We start from the raw sequence: 4,814 nt of genomic DNA, 5'->3' as shown, positions 1-4,814 counted from the left end.
AGCTTTGCGCAGCCTTACACTCCCCCACTTCTGCGCAGTCCCAATTTGACAAAAATGTCAATTAGTGTATGGGGCAAAATGTCGCGTGAAAAGGTGATGCCAACTTTACAACGACATGGACTTTAAGTATCATTAAAGATCAGTGAGGAAGCTACAAAATGCTGAGAACTGTGGCAAATGGTGCACAAACTATTTTAGGCCGGCTACACATTCACCTAGCGCCTGCTATTTGTTGATCCAAAGCCAATAGCTGCTCAGCACATCGACTTGGGTGCCTACCGCACATTACACATTGTCAGTTTTGCAGCTCATCACCATATCCTACTTGGCAACCAATGCGCATTTCAATCCATGAGGGTTTTGTACGACACCACAAGGTTGCTCGTATATAGTAGAGCCTCGTTAACCCAGTCTTAGTGGACGTTGCTATGACCTGTTTCACTCATTATGGTGCTCCAAAGATTCCAACTATGCAACACCCTCGTTTGGCATTGTGCAACTTGCATAGCCAGATTCTTTCCCACCATGTGCAGGCCCATGCCATAGGCAGTGTGTAAATACCCTTAGTTTGCAATTGAGTGCTTGCAAGTCGCCTCTATGTGTGGTCAGTTCATGAACACGATTGGGCATTTGGGATTGAGAATTTTCATGCCTGACATTGCATGGAAGATTTTTGGCATGCTAAAACATGCCTTGGAGGAGAAGGAGAAAGGCGTACAAATTTTTGTATGCCTTCCTTTCACTTTTAAATGTAAATGGGTGCTTCCATTCAAGGTCTCATTGACTTTGTTGTCCTGGCTTTGCTTTAGAATACCAAACTTTCTTCTAACATGGTCATTTCATTTAGACCTCACTTGACTCCTTTTCCTTTCTTTGTTTTAGAATGCCTATGTTTCATCAAGCTAGTTTTGCAAAGTGCAAAAATCAAGTTACTATTGAACACCTTAGAAGATGTTTGTATGTTTGTGCTTGTGGCTTTGTGAATGCATGAAGAATGTTTGCTATCGAGCACTGATTGTTCTTCATCACATTATATGTACAATTTCGTTTGTGATTTTTTCATGAGGCTCCTTATTAATGACTCTCATAAAACTTTATTAATAAAGCTACGATTGAGCTCTTGCATGTTTATGTGATTTTGTGTGATGCCATGAGTGGATGAACGAGTTTGCCATTGTGCATGTGCATGTATGATTAGGTGATTGTGCAAGTAATTTTCTATCAAGCTAGTAATCCTTGTTCTCATAAGGTTTTAAAGTGTCATGTGTGAGGTTGTGTGTGTGTGTGTGTGTGTGTGTGTGTGTGTGTGTGTGTGTGTGTGTGTGTGTTGAGCTCATGCAGAAGCTTGTGATTGAGCATTCTGTTGGAAGCGATGTGTGCAAAAAGAGACAAAGAGAGAACACACAATGGTTGAGTTGTAACACGTACTATCGCAACAACACACATGTATCTCCTTATTCACTTGATACAAGATAAAGAATTAGATAACAACCTCCTAATAATAGGCCAATGTGCCTTTAAGCAAGCTATGGACACACATATAAGATGTGTAGAGTAAATCTTTACTCGATGCCCATAACCACTTGACAATGTGAAAACTTCTTGGAGGGTACACCTTTCGTAAGAACATTTGCAAGGTTTCCATCTATGTGAATCTTGACAAGCTCGATGTGTTTGTCCTCAAGTACCTTGCAAATGAAGTGCTACTTCAAAGCAATGTGTTTCATCTTCACATGAGACATTTGACAAATGCAACAATGGCAACAACATTATCGTATAGCCACCTCAATAGCATCAACACATCGACCAACCCAAGAGCTGCAAAACCACTCATAATAGCTTACAACCACACAATGACAATCATTCCATCGGGCATTTAATGTCACACCCAAAAGTCAATAATGTAGTGAGTTAGCACATCAGCTATATCAAGCGGCAAAATAGCACATCAAAGGTTTCCTTCCAAGGGGTTCATAAGCCACACACCTTGCCCAACATAGTTGGTGCACAATGCTCACTTTTCCCCTAATATAGGATCCTCGCAACCTCAGTGTTGTTTTTGATCCCCCTTTTAGAGATCTCCTTTGAAAATTCCTACAAGAATTGTTATGGATTTTATGCTTCCAAGATTTTCAAAGCCTCATCTTTACCCCTTGAGAGTCAAGATGTTCAGCCACGCCCTCCAAGAAAAAGGAGTACGACTTCTTCGATGATGTTTTTTTGGCAAGCGCAAAACAAAATATTGGGCTTTTTCTTTTGGTGTAGGAAGCATCACCATCGACACACATGGACTTGCCAAGATCCTCTCACTTGCTTTCTTACTCTCTCACGCATGAACAACCACTCTCGCTCACCACTCTCTTGCTCTTTGTGCAACTACATGCCTTCATTGCATACAAGTGTATTTTTGCATCCACACAAACTTGCTAGTGTGCAAAATCCACAACGAACCCTCCACTATTTTTTGACTACATCTTCGACAACCAAGCCACCATGCCCAAAAATATACCAAGAACATCATTTTGGTGCTCCAAGCCCAGAAAATCTACAAGAAGTGTTCTTCGTGATTCAAGACTAGAAAATCTACAACAAATGGACATTGGTGTATAGCCTTTTCTTCTCGTTGTGGGGATGGGACTGGTTCTTTGATGAATTTATCCTCCAGAAGACTTCTACCTTGAAATGTGACTTGCATAACATAAACTATGTGATCAATCTCTGAACTCACAATGACACTGATAAAAAATCTTCACTGAAAATGGGAAACAACTCCCCCTTGTCAGGACTAACCTTTGAGAAATAGGTTATTATGGTACAATAAAGCTTGGAGGATGCACAATAGTGCCTCAATGAATGTGATAACAAGAGGGCTTTCAATGACGACATTAAAGATCATGACATCATCAAGCTCATGAAGGCTTCTCTTGAAGCTCAATAGAACCATAAAGAGGGCAAGGTAAGTTAAAATCATTTCCTTTCTTCAAGTTCGAAGGTTGCAAGATTGGAAATCTAGTGTTGTCATGGATTACACAATTTGATGATTACTTTGCCAAATAATATTTTACTGAATAAGATAAAAATAAAGTGTGCTACTAATCACCTCTTTGGTCAAGATTCACTCTAGTGGAGTGACCTTTGTATAAGTACAAAATGACCCACAACCTAGGAAAGCTTTTAGCAACAGGCTAAAGATTCTTTTTTTTCACCATAGTTTAGCCTTGATGTTTGTGGCTCTTGGGAACAAAATTCATAGACACCATTTCAATTGCTATATTGATTGCCTTTGGAAACATCTTCTGCTCAAGAGATGCGTACAAAGTCCTCCTTGGGGCAAGCATAGTGGTTATAAACTTTGATAGGTACACCCCTACCCCTCTCACTAACACTTTTGCACAATCACTCCCAACTCCTTCCCCATATGGAAATCACAACAATAATCTACCATAACAGAATCCATGACCTTCACCCACACACCCCACACCCCATCTCCAAAACATGCACACCAACTCTCTTCCATCATAAAAAAGAAATTGTATTGTGTCATAAGTGTTGGAACTATGGGCATACACAAGCCAATTGTCCCTCCAACAACAACCATCACCCGACCTCGGGGGGTTCACTATGTGTAAAACTACCATATCACGTGCATTCAAGACATGTTTGTAAAACCCCTTATTCGTGAATTTTTTAGAAATATAATATGCCCTTTTTTCTCCTTTTCTTTTAAAACGTGTCAGTATTTTTCAAGTTTGAAAAAATAGTATCCTTCTGTTTATAGATATAACTTTCAAGAACTTTAAATACCCTAGTGTTGAACTCATATGATAGGTTACATTTTTCTAAGGTGACCTCCCCGTGCACTTGACTGACATGGCATGAGTGCTAAATATTGAAGAGGACTTAAAACCCATTGAATTTGCTTTGGATCGAACGAATGAACTGCCACCACAAGATCCCGTAGCTAGATCCAAATAAGTACATTTCCGTTCATGTTTTCTATTACCAAAAAGGAAAAATTAATAATTCTGGTGTGTCTATATTGCATGATGATGGTAGTTCACATGATTTCATATTTGATTTTTTTTTGGAAAAAAGAAAGACGATTGTCATCATATAAAGTGAAGTGTACTTTCCAAGGAACCAAATAAAATGGTACAAGTGAAATTAATTCATTTGACTTGGTGCCTACCTTGACAAAAGTGAACTTTTTAATGCACCACTACAATCTATATACATCATCTTGGGAATTCCATTTAGACACTAGCACAATCCATACATTGATTATAATACACACATAATGAGCTTCACATTTAAGGATCAAGATATCTTCTTTCTAGAAATGCATTTCTTGAAATGTTTTCTCTCATCTCACATACACCAGCAGTTAATGCACTAAGGGAAGATGATAAAGCATTTATGTCACAATAGTTGAGCATAAAGTGCGATCCCTCTCACCAAAGGATCAATATTCTATTTAATGATGGTCAAAAACCATTAACCCATACCCCATGTTGATGACTTTCTTGATAGATTGAGAGGTGCAATTTTTCTTAGTAAAATTGATCTCAAAATTTGGCTACCACCAAATTTACATGCATCCTATCACACAATTTATCATGAGTAGCAAGAGGAAGAAATTTATAGTTCTTTAACAGGCAATGAAGTTTTTTCAAGGATCTACCGGTCCAAGGGTTGATCTACCAAATTCAGGTTTTTATGAGGGTGTTGTGGATGAAGATTTACATGCTCAAGCTACCTTTATCTAAAAATAACCTAATTTATTTTTTCTATTTGTGCAGATAGGAGTGCAACAA

Source organism: Adiantum capillus-veneris, chromosome 3, assembly GCF_014529385.1.
Source record: "Adiantum capillus-veneris isolate H3 chromosome 3, ASM1452938v2, whole genome shotgun sequence".
Classification (NCBI taxonomy): domain Eukaryota; kingdom Viridiplantae; phylum Streptophyta; class Polypodiopsida; order Polypodiales; family Pteridaceae; genus Adiantum; species Adiantum capillus-veneris.
Note: the sequence above shows the minus strand (reverse complement) of the source record.